The sequence below is a fragment of the Apodemus sylvaticus genome, chromosome 10 (assembly GCF_947179515.1).
Source record: "Apodemus sylvaticus chromosome 10, mApoSyl1.1, whole genome shotgun sequence".
Classification (NCBI taxonomy): Eukaryota; Metazoa; Chordata; class Mammalia; order Rodentia; family Muridae; genus Apodemus; species Apodemus sylvaticus.
Window position 1 is genome coordinate 104,995,252 of NC_067481.1, and position 19,580 is coordinate 105,014,831.

At 51.0% G+C, this 19,580-nt stretch overlaps 1 protein-coding gene across 1 annotated transcript in view; it reads right to left on the bottom strand.

The window, feature by feature from the left end:
* The window catches only part of Emp2 (epithelial membrane protein 2), a 30,125-nt gene extending 11,934 nt beyond the window's left edge, over positions 1 to 18,191 (bottom strand). The window contains exon 1 of the mRNA XM_052196373.1: positions 18,063 to 18,191. The gene's annotated coding sequence lies outside the window, so the exon portion shown is untranslated. The remainder of the gene's footprint in view (positions 1 to 18,062) is intronic.
* Positions 18,192 to 19,580: the final 1,389 nt, after the last annotated feature.

Sequence of the window (19,580 nt, forward strand, 5' to 3'; positions counted from 1 at the left end):
GGCTTAGCACGCCTCCTCAGGTCATCAGGCTTGGCAGCCAGCACCTTAAGTCGGTGGGCCATCCTGCCAGCCCAAGGCCTGGCTTTGGATGTGTACCAGCCTGGCATGAGCTAGCACTAATTCCTCACATAGTGTGGAAGAGCCTGTTCTAACTTTTCTGAATACCCCATGGAAAAAGACAGAGCTGGCTGTCAACCTTGTCTCACTCCCCGCTCCCCACTCATGCCCCACACTGCTGGTATCTAGAATTTAATAGTACTCTAGATGATTATTCTGTAATTAATACAATTAGTTGTATTTTTAAAAGATTCTTTCTTTCTCATAATACCATTTATAGCAGTGATACACAGCATCTTTTCAAACAAACCCATTCAGGTTTTAAAGCAATTAATTGGAGAAAATTACTATGGTAAACTTTGTGTTCAGATAGATGTGGGAGGACCTGGACCTCAAAACCAGCTTTGGTGGCACAGACAGTGAGTCTGAGGCCAGCCTGGCCTACAGGAAGGCCTGTCCCAGAAAAGAAAAGAAGAGGAGAGGGAGAGGGAGGGGGAGGGGGAGGGGGAAGGAAAGGGAGGGGGAGGGGGGAGGGGGAAGGAAAGGGAGGGGGAGGGGGAGGGGGAGGGGGGGAGGGGGAGGGGGAGGGGGAGAGGAGAGGAGAGGAGAGGAGAGGAGAGGAGAGGAGAGGAGAGGAAAGGGAGAGTGGGGAGAAAAAAAAGATGAGAGAAGAAACAAGAGAGGGAAGGAAGAGGGAGGGGAGGGGAAGAGGAGGGAAAGGGAGGGAGGAGGGGAGGAAGGGGGATGGGAAAGGGCCAGAGGAGGGAGGGGCTGAACACTGATTACAGCTCCTGACTGGTTTTCACTTGAATTCTGGGGATCTGAACTCTGGTCCCCTTGCTTGTAAGGCAAGCACTTTACCACTGAGCTGTCTCCTCCGCCGCTTATTAACATCCTTTTAAAATGCTTACTACAACTGTTTATTTTACACGCAACCCTGGCCACGGCCCGCCACAGCGGGGAGCCGGTGGGTTCTCTCCTCCCAGAACTCCAATGCAGGTAGTCTGGACCGGAAGTAGTGAGCTTTACCCTCTGAGCAGTCCTGACAGCCTGTTAACTGCATCGCTTAGTCAGTGTGCTGGGGTGGCCTGGGCTGCTCAGGGACAACTTACAGGAGTGGTTCTCTCCCTCCACTGGGCTGAGGAAACTCTGCCTCATTTCTGCTGCACTCAGGTTCCTCCCTCACACACAACGCCCCTCCCCTCTCCTATCACCTAAGTGTCTCTGTGCAGCTAATTGTCATCCCTGTCTGGTCATCATACAAACATTTTCCAGTCTTTTTCCCCCAAGAATGCCACCTCATCTGCCTTTGTCTCTGTTCCTTCTATTTTCTACTTTATTATATGTTCTTCCACTTTTTTTTTTTAATTTTTAAATAACACAGGCCTTGGTTACAGAGCCCTCAGTACAATTCTACCCCTCGCAGAGGGCATTCCCTCTCTCTCTGTTCCTCTTCTGGCTCTGTCCTCCCCAGACCCTTCCCATGTGCAGCCTCAGCAGCTGCGGCTGCCCCAGGCTGAGCCAACCACACACAGCATTCCTCAGGGAAGACCAGCAAATCCCGCTGTGGGCGGGCGGCTAGAACTTCAAGACCTGTAGGAACTAGAACAGATTCCAGGAGATGGGTGCCCAGAGGATCCATCCCACATGAAACCAGACTTGCTGTTGATGAAGGGTGGAGTTGTGTTTACACAACGAGTCTTGGTGTCAAAGCCTCGTGAAGCTGAGCAAGGCCTTGTTAGCCCCATTTCACAGATGACAAACTGAGGCTTCTGACGGCTTCAGAGAAAGACCCAACCCTTGATTCTTCTCTGTTTCTCTGTCCTTCTTTCTCCCACTCCTTCACAGATTCAGAGACCAAGGGAAACACAGAAGGGCTCACTGGCCCTCCAATGACACCACTCTCACCTTGCCAAGGATTATGCCGTACTGTTAGCAAGGCGCCGCTGATAGGAAGGATTCGGGACTGGCCTACAGGCAGCCCAGGGTCCGCTTCTGTCTTTTCTTCATATAATCCCCAAGGCAGAAGCCCAGGACCTCAACTTTCGCCAAGAGGAAGTGGCTTTGGCACAGGCCACATCCATGTAGAGAAACCAAGCGCCTAGGGAGGATCTACTGTTTGGATGGCTGTTCTGTCCCTCCTGCTCCTTTCTATAACTGACACCAAGGCCTGGGCTAGGACAATTCCCAGGACAGACACAAGAGCAGGCTGGAGGTGTGGGGCCTTCCAAGGCAGACCTAAGTTAGTTGATGAGATCTGGGCAGTCCTCTAATCCAAAGCCCTCCACAGTCTTGCTCCATGGGCACTGGCCTAGCACTGGGAAGGGTGAGCCAGGGAAATGCTAGGCCATACAGACTGAGGAAATCTGGTACCCACCCTGAGCTGGTGCCTCCTCCCCAGGCGCCTAGAGCCCGGGTCTCGCTCACTCCCTCAGCCTGCCAGCCGAAAGCCAGCTCTGGCCTGTTTTCAGGCAGACAGAGCCCAATGCAGCCTCCTGGGCCGGCGTCTGGACACCAGCCAGAAGGGAATATCGGGGCTTCTGGGACGCCTTGGGGACAGTGGAAGCCCACGGGCCCTGGATTGTCCAGACCCGTGCTCAGGCTTCACTCTGGGGCTCTGGGCTAAAGGCCAGCCCTTGGCTCTGCCTGGAAATGGCCACAGGCGGGACACTGGAATTTGGCGGAATCCCAGTGCAGAAGCCGTAGAGACTGAATGGCTCGTCTGCACCCTGTAGGTCTTCTAGCCCAGTGGCGCAATAACCATGGCATCAGCAATGAGGGCAGCCAACGTGCATTGCCTGAGTATACCAGACTCTCCCAAGGGGCCTTTATTCACAAAATAATGAGCACCTGCTGTATACCAGGCACCCAGTGACATGTGAATACCTGAATACTGTAGGCTCTGTGCATCACAGGAGCTCTTAGGCCCCGGATATAAATATATGTGTATATAAATAAACAGATGTGGCTTGCCAGTGTGTGTAGTGGTATGGTAGGCCCTGGGTGACATAAATAACACCCAAGCTTGGTCTCCAAGGTGAGCACCAGAGAATGCCCCAAGATGCTGAGATGCACTTATGTAGGGGAGCCTGTGCCCAACAGGAGCTGAAGCTCCTGCTGGCAGAAGCTTAACAGACCCGAAGAGCTATAGGGCAGCCATGGCGGCAAAGCTCCAGGCCCAGATAAACTCACTGGATAATTCAGGCAAACACTGAAAGGGGAATAACCCCAATCCCAGGAAGCCAGACAGAGCAACAACCATCCCTAGCACTGCTCGGGTGGTAAGGCCAACATGGCTGGACAGTATAAGAATGGCCAGCCCTGAAAACACACAAGAGTAAAATCACATGGGCTGAACAGGTTATATTTAGGAGTAAATGTGTGTGTGCGCATGTGCGTGTGTGTGTGTGTGTGTGTGTGTGTGTGTGTGTGTGTGTGTATGTATGTGTTTGTGTGTATGTGTATGTATGTGTGTGTGTGTATGTGTGTGTGTGTATGTGTATGTATGTGTGTTTGTGTGTATGTGTATGTGTGTGTATGTGTGTGTGTATGTGTGTGTGTGTGTAGGTGGAAGGACAACTTTTGGGAGTGAGTTCTCTCCTTCCATTGTGTGAGGCCTGAGACTCGAACTCAGGTTGTCAGGCTTGGTGGCAAGCCCCTTTGCCCACTATGTCATCTCCATGTCCCATGCTGTGGGATCTCTAGGAGGTGGTCCTGGATAGAAGTAGGTAAGGCGGGGTGGGTCTTTGCAGCTGAGGGCCTGAGCCCTGGTTCTTTCATACCAGCTCCCTCCCAGTCCACTAAGACTGAGGAGCCGGGGCCACACCCTCCTACCACTCCATCCTTCCCTTCCCCACAGCTGAACTCCCTCAGACATCATAGGTCAAACAGACCTTTCTCCCTTTCAGTTGTTCTGTCGGGAGTGTAAAGGGAACAGCGGTGCAGGATCCACTTCAGAACCCCAGCTGACCTGGCTACTTGTTTTATCTACAAAAGGTGGCAGAAAGGAAACTGCCCAGATCCTGACTAACAGCTTTAAGAGGTGCATATGTCTCCACCCCTAGCCCTCTGTCCTGAGGCTAGCTGGAGTACATAAGGCCACATGGTTCACAGACAGGCTATTCTGGAAAAGGCATCCCTACCCTAGCTGAACATAGAGCCTCAGAACCACAACTTTTCTCTCCTTCCCAGAGCCCAACTGAACACAGCCCAGAGTGCCCACCTGGGGAATCATGAACCAAAGCTGCGCTTTTTGTTGAAGCTGTCACCTTCCGAGAAGATTTGTATCCAGCAGTAGCTGACTGATACCTGGAGGTGACACTGCTTTATTACAGTGGGAGTCCCTCAAGGACAGAAACCACTTCGCATCTCCCCCAGTGGCAAGGCTGCTCAGCACGTGTGTGTTAAGCTTACATGCAGGTTCGAGCAGGGAGCACGGCTACTCTAAACCCTTGAGTGTAGAGGTCAGCCCTCCTCTGTCATAGAAAAACACCCTCAACAATCCAGGATGACAAGTATCACAGCCAGATGACCTCACACACAATGCTTGTTGAATGTTGAATAATTACGGTTATCCCACCAGGGACTGCTTCCTGCCCCAGACAATGACCGAGCTCACCCTGGCTGTCATCGGCCCAGGCCCCATAATTAACAGTATCCAGTAAAGCCAGCAGGCACCCCACAGAGGTGCTTGCAGCACAGGCATTTGGGTGTGTGTGGTGGGGGCTGGCTTGGAAGGGGTTCCTAGGGGTAAGGAGGGTTCCAGATTCAGGGTGCTCCCAGTCCGTGCACCCATTCACAATATTTGTTTCATTCTAGAGCACTTCATATTAGTGACTCGGAAGTAATCCCAGATGAATTCCTTTTAATGGCCGCTTCCTCTTTCAAAAGGGACAAGAGCTGTTACTTCTGCAGATGGATTTTGCAGGCAGCTCAAGGAAACCAGGTATCCATCTGATTAACTAGTAAGTCAATACAGGAAGGAGCCATCAATCAGCCCAGGGGCAGGAAGTGATTCCCACAAAATGAGGTACACAGACAGGCTGGGCTGGGGACATGGCTCCGCGGTACAGCACTTGCCTAGCAGGCACAATGCTCTGGGTTTGATCCCCAGCACCACATAAGACTGGATATACGTAGTGACACACGCCTGGGAACCTAATACTTGGAAAGTGGAGGCAGGAGGATCAAGAATTCAATGTCATTCTTGGCTATATAGCAGGATTGACGCCAGCCAAGGTTTACCGAAGACTTGTCTAAAATAAATAAATAAATAATAATAATAATAATAATAATAATAATAATAATAATAATAAAAGACTGCCACAGACTGGAGTGGGAAGACTGGATGGGTCTATCGTATAACTGTTGTGCCTCAAATTCCCCATTCAAAAACAGTGCGGGATATACCCACCTCTGGAGCTGCTAGGAGATAGTCAGATGGAAGTGATTTTACCAGACCCGGCTCACAGCAGATGCTATGGGCCTGCGGCCATCACTAGTCAGGAAATAGACCCTTGTGAGCAGAGGTGCACAAGACAAGGCCACACCTATGGTAAAGATCTGACAGGGCTGACCGATGGCACCTTGATCATAGAGAGCTGGAATGTGGCCAGTCCAGATTACCTTGCTCTATCTTTAATCCTCCTGACAGCAATTCATGGGCGTTAGACCCCACATCTATCTTGTGACTGTCAGATGAATCCTCTTGGAACATTCAAGCGTACCACAGCGGCAGCCACCGACCACAGGAGCTGAGACATCAGCAGATAGCGTGAGACCTCGTGCAGACATCGCCTCCCGTATCCACCTACCTGCCCCTGACCAGTGCATCTGGAAAATGCCTTGATTTGTGACCTCCTGTTGTTCCATGACTATGAAGGGCTCATGTAACCGCTTCCACTGGAACATGTCACTCAGGGCCACGCAAGCTTGCCTTCCCTGGGCCACTGCTCTCGCTCACTCTGGACCTCGAGCTGTGTTCTTCATAAACTCCTTGGAATCCCCTGCCCCATCTCCTGTCTTTCCCCACTGCCAATTTTCTTTGCCCAGCACCCTTGCAGGGCAGGAGAGCAAACCACCTGGGCTGTCTTTAGGGGGAGGGGAAGCAGGCAGCTGTCGTGGGGACAACAGGGGTGTTTAGGGCATCTTGTCCCTACCGTAGTCCAAGGACTGTGGAATGAGCAGCCAGACACATTTGCTCACTTCTGAAGCCCGCAGCTTTATAAGAGGAAGCATCCTCCCTCACTAAGGAAAGCCTTCGAAAGCATGCTGGGACAGTCACAGGGGCAAGGCCACCTACGGGCAGGCCGCCGAATCCCTCACTGCTGAAGGCCCAAGGGCCAGGCCAGCTAGTTCTCTGACAGATCAGGAGACCATGTGTAAACGCAAAGCCAAGATGAAGGGGTGGAGGGGAATTGAAGAAGGATTTTGCTTTATTTAATGCTATGTGCCTGGTCCCATTAAACTGCTGGGGGTGGGGGCGGTAAGATGGCCCAGCGGACAAAGACACTTGCTCCATGCCTGACCACTCTAGTTCAATCCTCAGAACCCACGCATTAGAAGGAAAACTGACTCTTACAAGCCGTTCTCTGACCTTCACACGTGTGCTTTGGCAAAGCTGTGCCCAACCACTTCCACACAGATATAAGTAAATGTAATCAAAACAAATAAGCAGCCAGTGGGAACTCCGTTTCTGCTGTTAAATTTGTGATACAGAGGACTGAATTGCCTGCACACTGGGCAAACACCCTACCACTGAACCACACTTCCAGCTTCCCTGACCGCCATTTTAAAAACTAAGTTCTGAGATAGTCTTAAACAAGAAAACTAGTGTTTCTCCCGCCTCAGCCTCCTGAGTAGGAGAATTTCAGACCAGAGCTATCAAGTCCCGTAGGAGTGTGTAATGGGTCAGTTTGTCTGGGAAGGTAATTGGGATAAAATCCACATTTAGAAGCCGTAGGCTTTGGAGCAAGCCGACAGTCTTTCCAGATGTGGAGAGGTATTGTCTGATCAGATGAAAGCCCGCACAGCTCAAACAGCTGATCTCCGAAGACTCGGGCTCTGCAGGAAGCAGCGGCAAGCACAGGGCCTGAAGACTGAGTCTGACCCCCTGGATCCACACGACGGAGGAGAAAACTGACCCCTGCAGGCTGACGGCTGCCCACTGACCGTGTTTAAGAATTTTCATCACATTGATTATTGTGTATGGGTGTGCAAGCGCCACGTGGCACACACCTGGAGGCAGAGGTCTACTGTATGGGGTCTGCTCTTTCCTTCCACGTTTATGTGGGGTACATGATTGAACGCAGGCCACCAGACTTACTCAGCAGGTGTCTAGGCCCACTGGGCCATCCCACAGGTCCTCAGGTAAGAATATCTTAAAGACCAGTTGCCTAACATTATGAATTGAGGTTGGATTTCTTTCTTTTTTTTCTCTCTCTTTTTTGTTTTTTTCAAGACAGGGTTTCTCTGTATAGCCCTGACTATCCTGGAACTCACTCTGTAGACCAGGCTGGCCTCGAACTCAGAAATCCGCCTGCCTCTGCCTCCCAAGTGCTGAGGTTGGATTTAAAATATGTGGACAATTTATAGTTTATGCTTTTATATACTGTGTATAAAAAGAAATTGAGGGCTGGAGAGATGGATGGCTCAGCAGTTAAAAGCACTGACTGCTCTCCGGAAGGTCCTGAGTTCAAATCCCAGCAACCACATGGTGGCTTACAACCATCTGTAATGAGATCTGATACCCTCTTCTGTTGTGTCTGAAGACAGCTACAGTGCAATTATAATTAATAATTTTTTTTAAAAAAGAAATTGACAGTGTTCTTTTGAGACTCAGGAAGGAATGCTGCCTTCTGGGAGATTTTTTTTCCACTGAGACGAATAGAATTCCAGGCCTTCCCGTGCCAGGCGGGCGGGTCCTTGCCTACTGCCCCGATGCATCTACAGCTTCTTCTTGCTGCCTCACTACATTATCTAGGCTTCCCAAGAATGTTCTCTGTAGCCCAGACTGGCCTTGAACCCCAAGCAGCTGGAATTCCACGTCTGCAGCACGCGGCTTGCTTTGTTTGTTTCTAATCCCAAGACCCCACCGGTGCACACTACACCATTAGCACTGTCAAGGAAGGCAAGCTCTTTACCTGGCCCGTTGTCACCTCCTTGATCTCCAACCAGCTCTGTCTCTAAGCATTCTGGGGCAGGTAAGCATCTGCTAAGCTAAGCGGGCCTGGGCTCCTCAGCAGACGGAGGGACTGGAGACAAGCAGTGTGCAGCATGGCAGTCCCTGAGTGGGTCCCGTGGGAGCAGCCTGTGACATTCCTCTGGCGGAGCTCTTTGGAAGAGAGGTGGCCTTGTGAAGCCCCACCTTTGCCAAGCCTGCAGGGGATTCCAAACAATGAGCAGCACTACAGGCTTGTCCAACCCTGAGACTCAGTGCCCCGGCCTTACTCCTGTGCCCAGCAGCCGTCTCTGGAGGACAGACTTGGGACGGGGTGACAGCACAGCTTCCCAGAGGATAGACGGCAGGGAATCTGAGGTACTGTCCGTCATTCCATGCTTTCAGCAGCTAGGAAGGCAGGTTCCCAGCCAGTGACGGACCTAGGATGGACCCCTGGAGTGTCAGGCGCACCCTGCCCTACTTACTGCTCAGATTTCCCTTAAAACAGATGAAGTTTGCATGTGTTCTTTTTTTTTTTTTCTCCCCAGCAGAAGAGTCTCACATAGCCCAGGCTGGCCTCAAACTAGCTCTACACCTCAGAAATCCCTTGAACAAATCATCCTGCTTTTGCCCACAAGTGAGGAGTTACAGGTGTGCCCCTTAACCGTGCCAGTCTCATGGCATTTAAGACATGTCACTCTCGTTTGTTCTTGAACATTTCTTGTTAACCACAGAAATCATCTCTAAGAAGGCTCAGGCACTCGGCCCTCACCCTGCTGTGCCCATGATTAGGCCCCTGACTTGGAAGAGTGAGCTCTGTCTCCAGGACATAAACAGGTGTCCCTTGGTCTGCTGTGACCCCAGCAGAGACAAGTGTGTGTATGGGGTGGGGGTGGCAACAGCCCCAGTCCTGGCTGTCATCTCTGGTCTCTTCCATGCCCTGCCCTGTGCCCCCTTCCCTTGACCATCCTTGCAGCCTGCAGCTTCCAACTGTTCACCCAGCTCACAGATCCCCCCTTCTGAGACTCCTGCCTAGGGGCCCAAGAAGGCTGGGGCACCTGTGCTGGCTGGTGGGGTGCAATCATGGACTCTGAGGACAGAGAAGCAGGGTCCCCGAGCTTACCATCTCTAGCCACTCTTTCTTTGTTTTTTGTTTGTTTGGCATTTTTTTGTTTGATTTTTTGGGTTTTGGTTTTTTGGGTTTTGGTTTTTTGGGGTTTTTTTTGTTTTGTTTTGTATTGTTTTAGGGTTTTGTCTTTTGGTTTTTGGTTTTTGGTTTTGGTTTTGGTTTTTGGTTTTTCGAGACAGGATTTCTCTGTATACCCCTGGCTGTCCTGGAACTCACTCTGTAAACCAGGCTGACCTTGAACTCAGAAACCTACCTGCCTCTGCCTCCTGAGAGCTGGGATTAAAGGTGTGTGCCACCACTGCCCGATCTCTAGTCACTCTTAACACAATGTCACTGAAAGTGACCAGGAAGGAAGTGTGCCTTAAGGAGTGTGTTCCTCTGAAAGCACGGAGCTCACATTACTCACAGCTGAAACAATGTTAAAAGCGCATTAAGAGATGGAGCCTGCTGCTTGTGCACGCCTTTAATCCCAGCACTTGGGAGGCAGACAGGTGGATCCTTGAGTTCGAGGCCAGCCTAGTCTACAGAGTGAGTTCCAGGACAGCCAGGGCTACACAGAGAAACCCTGTCTCAAAATAAAAACAAAACAAAACAAAACCCCAAACAAACAAACAAACAAAAAAACCCAAACAGACCGAGAGTTGGGACCTGCAGGGACCTCAGGGTCTGGGGTGTGGCTCAGCGGTAGACTGCTTGCCTACTTAGCACATCCCAGGGATGGTGGTATACGCCTGTAATCTTACTGCTCTGGAGGGGGAGTCTTCCCGCCACATTGGAATGTGATATCAGTCTGATCTCCAGCTGAATTCCAGGACGCCACAGGCTACAGGATACCTACCCTAAGAGCAGCCCAGAATCTCAGCTCTGGAGGTGGAGGCAGGAGACTGTCAGTTCAAAGCTTCCCTAGGCAATTTAGATCCACTGTCAACTTTTTAAAAAGAAGAAAGAAGGCTGGAATGTAGTTCAGAGACAGAGCTCTTGTCTAGCATCGAGGTGCGCTCAGTTCAATCCACAGGGACACCAAAAAGAGTCAGAGAAAGTAGGAAAAGCCCGGTGACCAGCGCACAAAGGCAGCCAAGGGCTGAATAGCAACAGAAACTGGTGAGTTCAGGGAAGGAGCAATTCTGTGCCCAGCACTCTTGGGGGACCTGAAAAACCACCTGGGAGTGGCCCCACCCTCCCAAGGGGCTGATGTCACTCCCGCCACTGGGAACTGGGAATTGCATTTTATCACAGCTCTCTGGGTGGTTTCTGATGGGCAGCCAGCCAAAGACTTTGGAGCCATATCATGCAAAGCCTCATTTCTGTGTGTGTGTGTGTGTGTGTGTGTGTGTGTGTGTGTGTGTGTGAGAGAGAGAGAGAGAGAGAGAGAGAGAGAGCCACCTGCCAGCTCTGCCTCTGTCTGATCCTTCTGGGCACGTATGGAAGGTGGATCTCAGGGCCAGGGTGGATGTGGGGACAATTCTCTGTGAAGATAAGACAAAGGGGAGAGAGGGGAATCAAAAGTTTGGACAGTCTATCAATAAGAAAGATGATGTGGTCTAGGTCAAGATGGTGGTCCTAATGAGCGAGAGGGGGAGGGATCGGAAATAGGTCCTGCAGGGGAAAGGGAAAGATGGCCCTAGCAGCCATAGCCATTGGCGATGCTGTCAGTGCATTCACTAAGGGTGGGAAACTCAGCCTCCTTTAGGTACTTGGGTCCATGGTCATCCGGCTGGACTTTAGGACACATTCTATAGTGATAAAAAGTTCCCCTGCCACCTTTGGACTTTAAAAAGAAAGTGCCATTTCACGACATTAACTGTATTCGTAGTCTTATGTAAAGGAGGGTCTGGGAGATGGCTCAGTTGGTAAAGTGGTTGCCTTGCGTAGGATGACCTGAGTTCAACCCCCAGAATTTATTCATAAAAATGTTTTGAATACTGGTGTATGCTTATAATCCAAGTGCTTCGGAGGCTCACTGGCCATCCGACCAGACTACTTGGAAGGCTCCAAACTAGTGAGAGACCCTGCCTCAAAAACCAAGGTGGACGACGCCTGAGGAACAACAGAAGAGGTTGTCTTTTGGCCTTACACACACACACACACACACACACACACACACATGCACTTTCACATACGGAGTGCACTAAGAAGCAAAGGAGAAAGATAACATGTCATCTTGTCATAGAGAGCTCTGGACGATTGAGATCACCTATATTTGACATCTAGGATGCCCATTAGGACTTCTAGACCAAAAGAACATTCTGGGCCCCCCAAAACCCAGATTATTTCAAGAGGAAAAAGCATATGTTGGGTTTTGACAGGAAGAATCAAAGGGGGATCTCTGACTTGTGTCTGACGGCGTCTGGGAGGCCCAGCAGCAGATCCTAACTTGCAAGCCGTGAGATTGGAGCATGTTCCTTCACAGGCCCATTCATGAGAACAGAGATAATAACAGTTTCTACCTTTAAATAAGTGCAGGGAGGTTCAGCACGTGGCGGGCAAACTGCTCTAAAGGCAGCATTGGTAATTACTGTCATTACTGCTGATAACACTGCTAAGTAGGGGCCATTTTCTCCTGCTCTCAATAATGTCAAGATAATGCTTAGTGTGAGACCTCACCCATCTGCTTGAGATCTCTGCCAAGCCCTGGACACCCAGTCCTGATGCTGTCACCTGCTTGGATGACTGCCACAAGCGTACTCTTGATCTGTCTTCTCCAAACCACTGTTAGTATTCGTCCACAGCAGCCAGAACAGAACATATCTTACTCACTGGGCATCCATCATGTGCCATTCCACAGAGATGCCCACAGGGCTGGATGACAGCTCATCTCACCATCTTGTTCCCGGATGACCGTGACCGCCTGTGGTCCAGCTGAGGTCTCAAGGCCATGAGCACCCTGTGTGGCTCCTGCCTCTGTACCTGTGAAACCCCACTGCTCCCCCAGTGCAGTAAGGACCAACTCATTGTAACAGGAAGCCCTTCGCTCATTCAGGCTCCATCGGCTCCTTGGCCTCCTTCCTCAGAGGCTAATCTAGATGATGCTAGCAAGTTTCTGGGCTTTGTTCCTTAAGCAATTCATATGAGGGCATGGAACATGTAATGGGAGTTTTGCTCATTTTTATATAAATAGGACATACTTTGATATATAGCTTTTTTTGGTTATTGTTCTTCATGTGTGTATGTGTGTAGTGAGCATGGGCACGTGTGTACACGCTGCAGCACATATGTGGACATCAGAGGTCAACTTCCAGGGTTGGTTCTTCCTTGCACCATGGATTCTGAGACTCCAGGTCAGGCTGTCAGGGTTCCACAGCAAGGACTGTTTACCCAGTCAGCCATTTTACTGTTCCTCGCATGTTTTGATCATGTGTGTATGTGTTCATGTGTGTGCTCATGTGCATGTGAGGCCAAGGGACCTCAGTACACTTTACTTCCTTCCTTCCTCCATCTCTCCCTCCCTCCCTCCCTTCTTTGCTTTTGAGACAGAGTCTCTCACTAGTCTGGACTTAGCAATAGGCCTGGTCAGCCAACCAGCAAGCCCCAGGGTCCACCATCCCTGGTGGCCAGCACTAGAAAGGCAAGCACACTCAGTTTTTTGTTTGTTTTGTTTTTTTGCTGTTGTTGTTTTTAATGTGAGTCTTGGGAGTCAAAATCAAGTTTTTTTTTTTCGTTTCTGATGGAGCTATCTCCACATCACAATAATTTTATTTAAAAAAATTCAATAATGCACTGGGAAGCAGTGCCACACACCTTTAGTCCCAGCAGTCAGGAGGCAGAGGCAGGTGAATCTCGGTGAGTTCAAGGCCAGCCTGGTCTACAGAGTGAGTTTCAGGATAGTCAAAGCTATAAAGAAAGATGCTGTCTCTGAAAATAAAAAACAAAACAAAGATCAGTCATGCAGCCTCGTGGTGAAGCACCTTTCCCTATGAGTCATCTTGACAGCCTGAACGTGTTCTTCCTAATGCTATAAAATACTGTGTAAAATGCCTGAAGGATATTGTAGTAACTTCCCCCAGAAGCATGGCTACCAGGAGAATACTAAATACGGCCAGCCCCATGGCTGAAGGAAGTCCTAGCACATCATATTACAAGCTTCCCTGGAGTGGACAGGTACACCTTGACTCAGCACCCCTGACTAGATGACAGTCACCTTGGAAGACTGGGGACAGAAGACAGCTGCTTGAGAATATTCACAAGGTAGCAGGAGAGAACCAACTTCTAAAAGTGTTCCTTTGTGACATGCATGTGACATGTATGTGACTTCACACACACACACACACACACAAAAAGTAGTAGTAATAATAATAATACATTATTTAAAGTATCAAAATACATTGTATGAATGTATGAGATTCTCATAAAACTATTTAAAATGTTATACTAAATATGTGTGAAATGTGTCCATTCCAATCCCCATTAGACAAAGACCTTCTGAAAAAGCACAGAGCACTAAGATTTTTGTCAAACTTGAAAGTCACCTGTGCTTATTAACTAATTTTTAAAGGTGTCTAGAGTTTTAAAAAACATCAACTTTCATCTGACACCATGCAGTATCTGTGAAGCTATAGATTCATGTACCGCTTATGATTTTTTTTCAGATGCCAACCAAGGAGAATATATAATTAGTCTTTCTTCTTTCAATGTCAGGTCATAGACCTTTTATTTTAAAATCATCCTGGGCACCAGCAGAAATGCATAACACCTGGAGGAAAATTATCTCAGGCCATATTTACTCAGTGCAATGTTTAAAAATACCTTTCATTTTAAAGAAAGGTAAGGTGACAAGATGGGTTGGTGACAGCACATCAGGAGGAAATGTCAAGGGCCAGCAAGATGGCTCCGTGGGTAAAGGTGTCTGCCACCAAGCCAAGCCCGAAGACCTGAGTCCAACTCCAAGGGCTCAGGGGGCGGAAGGAGAGAACCAGCCTCTACATACCTGTGCCGTGAGATGTGCACATGCCAACACACACACACACACAAGCATAATATAAGATAATGAAATAAGATAATTTCATTATTTCATAATGAAATAAGATAAGCATAATAACATCTTTAAAACAAGAAAAATCTTACATGGGGGCTCTGCTGCGTGCGTGTAGGAGCAGTTTGTAATGAGGTCTAAGCTGTGCCTCTGTAGTCTGCTCATAACCTTTATCTTGCATCCCAGATTTCTGAGAATGATATTAATACCAAACACCACACTGGTGACCCCTCACTCAGCTCTAGACCCTAAGTCCTAGGAAGTTTCTAGAAACTGGTGCAGTTGATCCTGGCAAGAAAGGAGCAGCGGCCTGGAGCCCTCAGTCCCCACGGAACAGAAGCCTGGCTGCCCAAGGAAGGTGCCGGCCGCCCGGGACCTCAGAATCTGACAGAACTTACTAAGTGAAGGCAGTATCGCAGCTGGGAAGAGGAAGGACTATCTACTTGGTTCCTTTCCAGCCCCCTCCTCCCTACATCCTGCCCCGAGATGAGCCAGTTTCTCGAGAGCCCAGCACCCGAGACTGAAAATTCCCAGATGCTCAGGGAAAGTGGCCCAGTCCTTGAGCGTTTTCCCTAACACTCTTCCACTGGAATACTAGACAAATGACTTAGGCCACAAGAGTCCCTCACGGCATGAGGCTGTGATCCCACTGACCCCCTCAGGTCACTGAACTCCTCAGCCGGGGTCTATGTCCAGAGAGAAGCCTGGGTCTGACACCAACTCATACCATGTGACTCCCTGTCAAAAATGGAGCTTTCGACATTCTTTAAGTCCTGAAAGTCTTCCCTATTTCGCCCACCCCAGTGAATGTGGAGAGCGCTCCTTTTGCAGGCACCTGACTCCAGGTTGGCCAGCCTGGAGGAGTCCAAGTGTCTCTAGAACCCAAAGGCCCGACATGGTCATCGCTATCTGTCCCAGCCACCAGCCTGACTTGGGGTGTCAGGTTTCCAGCGAGCACTCTGGCTGGGTGGCAGCCCTGCCTCTGATATTTTTAGAGCCCTCCTGGGCCTGGGCCTAACAAGAGTCAGATGTGCGCAAACCCTGATTCTGACAAAGGCTGTCTACATCCCACCTAAATCATGGTCTTAGGGCGACACCTGCAAGGAACAAGACAGCACCTCACTAGCGGTGGGCTGAGGCAGGGGTATCTTCTCATCCTCTCACAGGGACCCCATCTTCCCCCAGGCTCAGCCTCTGCTCCCTTGGAGCACAGAGGAGCACATGTTCCTGCTCCAGCCGCTATCTGTCCACCTTTAGTTTACTCTTCCAAGAGGGTCTGCTCCCCACGCCCACCTGTGGGCTCCAGCTGAGCTTTTGAAGGAGCTGCCTACCTGTCAGAGCTCCCACCTGACGACAGACATGGGCCACAGTCACACATCGCGACATGCAAATATACGATTAGCTGTCCCCCAGGAGGTGGCTGGACTCGTGACTCCTGGTCAGCCTCAAGGTCCAAGCCATCCCATGTGTCCTGGAAAGGTATTTATATAGTTCCTGTGGTGTCCCTTAGAGTAGATTCACTGTGACAAAGAACTGCCTTCCACTGCACCTCACTGATGAACAGGGAGGCTCTGGGAGGAGGGAGGACCACAGGTGGGAGAGTGGCAGTGTGTACCCGGGCAGAAACAAGACACACTGGCAACTGGCCCTCCCTGTGCATAGTGCCTATGGTGAAGATAAGACAAAGGAGAGAGAGGGATCCAGATGTCATTACCTGTAAGAATGTGTGTGTGAGTGTGTGTGTGAGTGTGTGAGTGTGTATGAGTGTGTGTATGTGTATGAGTGTGTGTGTATGTGTATGAGTGTGTGTGAGAGTGTGTATGAGTGTGAGTGTGTATGAGTGTGAGTGTGAGTGTGTGTATGAGTGTGTGAGTGTGTATGAGTGTGTGTATGTGTATGTGTGTGAGTGTATGTGTATGTGTATGAGTGTGTGTGTATGTGTATGAGTGTGTGTGTGAGAGAGTGTGTATGAGTGTGAGTGTGTATGAGTGTGAGTGTGTGTGAGTATGAGTGTGTGTGTGTGTGTGTGTGTGTGTGTGTGTTTGGGGGCTGCTAAATAGATATGCTCTGTATTTACAATTAAATTCTCCTTTGGGGCAGAGTGAACTTGAGAGGGGGCCTCCCTTGTTGGTGGGGCAACACCTCTCTGCCCTGCCCTCCCCCTCCCTCTCCCTACTGGCTCCCTCCCCAGCTTCCCACGCAAACACCCTTGCCCAGATTGCAGGCCAGCCTCAGCTTCTGCATTTGAGGGACAGAGAAGGCTCCAGGCTGTGTGACCGGCTCTCTCTGACTCTCCATTCTTGTGGGGGCGGAGGTGGAGGTGGTAAAGATCCAAAACCCCTTGGAGGAAAAACAGGTTCTGCACCTTCTGGCCACCCCTCGTGCCTCCCTAGGCTGTGGGCTTGGTATCTATCTGCCCAATAATACCTTGGGGGGGGGGGGACCCACACCTCTTAAATGGTCTCTCCCCGTCTCCTGCAGCCCACTGAGGTGTCTCCTGGTGGGAATGAGCAGGGACGCAGGAACATAGGGAGAAGGTGTGGCCAACTCTGCCAGGCCTCTAGGCCAGGTTTGCCCACCTTCAACAGGTGGGCGTGCTGTGGTGGCTCTCTGGGAGGAGGGGAGCAGGAGGCCTGCGGAGCGCAATCGTGTCCCCTTGGCCTTCCGTCCTCCTCCCTTGGGCCGCCTCCGTAACCTGCATGGATGCTTCCTATGGAGCCCCAGCCCTCATTTGAAAGTACAGGGCAAGGTGGACAGCCTTAGGCTTTCTCTCTGATTCAGAATGCTCAAGCAGAGGGAGGTGGCTAGAGGTGTCTCCCGTGCCTCTCACTGTGGTAAGATACACATGGCATTTATGATGTAAACCATTTGTAATTCTACAAGCACACGGCCTGAAGTGAACCAGCAATGTTGAGTAACAGCCACCACTATCGCTACTCAAAACTTTCCACCATCCACATTAAATCTGTACCTGTTAAACAGTCTAAAATTCCAGCTATCTCCATCACCTGGCAAGATCACCACCCACTAGATTACCACTGAACGTGCAGGTTCTAGGTGCCTCGTGGTAGTGGGGCCCTCCTGAACTGAGCCTAGAAGCTTCAGTCCTTCTCCAGGCTCCGCATGCACACTCAATTATACCTCCTTTCCCGTGGAATCATGGCTACCATCCCTCCTTCCCTTTAAAGCCCACAGATCCGCCACAGTAGTCAGGAGCAGGCGGGGAGCCATGGTGGGAGCTTACCCCCCAGGTTGGGACACCGTTAAGAACCCAAGGAAGCTGCCCCTCGCCGCTGTGGGGCGCCACGGAGCCCAGACCCGGAGGAGCGCGCGGCCCTCCGGGACCCGCGGACCAGGTCCTATCTGATTGGGACTGCTTGGGAATCAGACGCTGAGTACCACAGGCGACAAGTGGGTTACTCTGAACTTCCAGAGCTTTGGGCTAGAGGTGGTGGAGGAGAGGGGATCCGCCCTGACTCTTCCCCAAACTTTTCCCGCCCGCTTGGACGCAAAAGGCGGCGAATGCCACCCAGGGGCGGCGCGGTGGCCTTAGGGGGCACCAAAGGGAAGGTCTGCGCCCCAGAAATCCGGAGAAGGAGCAGCGGGGCTGCCGCACGGACCGCCCACCAACCCCTCGCTGCCAACCACGGATCCCCCGGCCTGCTCCGATTCCTAAAGAGGGCAGACCGCTCCCCTGTCATCCCGGAACCCCGACGTCGCCGCAGTCCCCGGGCGCGCCCCCAACTCACCGGGCGCGGGCGTCTGGACACAGTGGCGGGCTGCGCGTGGGGCGAGGCGCCGGCTGTTTTGAAGCTCCAGGCTGGGACTGCGCAGCGTCCTCCGCCCTCCAGGCCGCCGAGCCTCCTCCCCACCGCCCTCTCCCGAGCCCGCCTCCCTGCCCATGATGTCAGGAGCCGCCGATCCAGGGGGCGGGACCATGGGAGGCCACCGGGACCCCCCTTTCCCTGGCGGGCCGACCAGTGGCACTCTGCAAAGTTCAAGGGAGCTGGAAGTCTTCCGCTGGGAGCATCGCTGCCCTTCTCATCACTATTACCCCTCTTCTTTTGACAGCAGGGTCAGGAGCCTGAGATCCCCCCTTCTTTCCTAGCAGTCCTCTCTGTCTCTTACTAGTTTAGCTAGTTGTTAATCTCTCCTGCCTAAGTTTCCTATGATAGAAACGGAAAATATAGTGGGACCTTGCCCTGAGGCCCAGAGGCCACACTCACAGGGTGCCTCCTGGAGAGGGGGAGTAGATATGGGCCAAACCGTAACTTAGCCCACCTTCAGGACCAGTCTTAAGAGTCCTTGAAGCCTGGCCAGGCCCGTAATCCTAACTACTGTAATCCTAACAACATGGTAGAGGGTCCAAGTTGTGGTCTCAACTGGGCATTGTACTCTTGCTTTTTCTTTTTCTTTTCTTAAGCATTTTTAAATCTCTCTCTCCCTCCCTCCCTCCCTCCCTCTCTCTCTCCCCCTCCCTCCCCCTCTCTCTGTCTCTGTCTCTCTCACCCTCCTTCTCCCCCTCTCCCCCTCCCCCCCTCTGTCTCTGTCTCTGTCTCTGTGTGTGTGTGTATGTGTGTGTTATGTGTGTGTGTTTGTGTGTACCTATGCACAAGTGCACTTTGCAGTGCTGATTTTCTCCTTTGCGATGCTTCTGTGGATCACCAGGCTTGCACGCCAAGTGCCTTCACCTGTCGGAGCCGTCTTGCCGCGTCAGTTATTTCTGTTTTCAGTATTTTTCTTACATTTGTTTATTTTCTTATTGGCTTGTGTGTATGGAGAGCACACATGGAGATCAGAGAGAACCTTCCACCCGTATAGATCCTGGGAACAGAACTCAAGTCCTCACATCTAGTGGCAAGTGCCCTATTATCCTCTGCCCGTGCTGCTGTGATAAACACCAGGTCCAAAAACAACTTAGAGAAGAAAGGACTGGTTGCACCTTACACTTCAGGGAGGCTTGTCACTGAGGAAAGCGGAGCTCAGATGGGAACCTGGGAGCAGGAACGGGTACAGACTGTGGAGGAAGGCTGACTACTAGACTGCTTTCCTGGGCCTGCTCAATACCTTATATGGTCCAGGCCCACCTGGACCTGGGAAAGGACCCAGGGATGGCTTCCCCGCAGTACTGGTCAGGAACATACACCACCAACTTGCCCATAGACCAGTCTTAATGAGGCAACCGTTCAATCTTTCCTCTTCCCAGGTGTCTCCGGATTTGTGTCGAGTTGACAGCTGAGCTAACTATGACAGCCATCTTGCCAGCC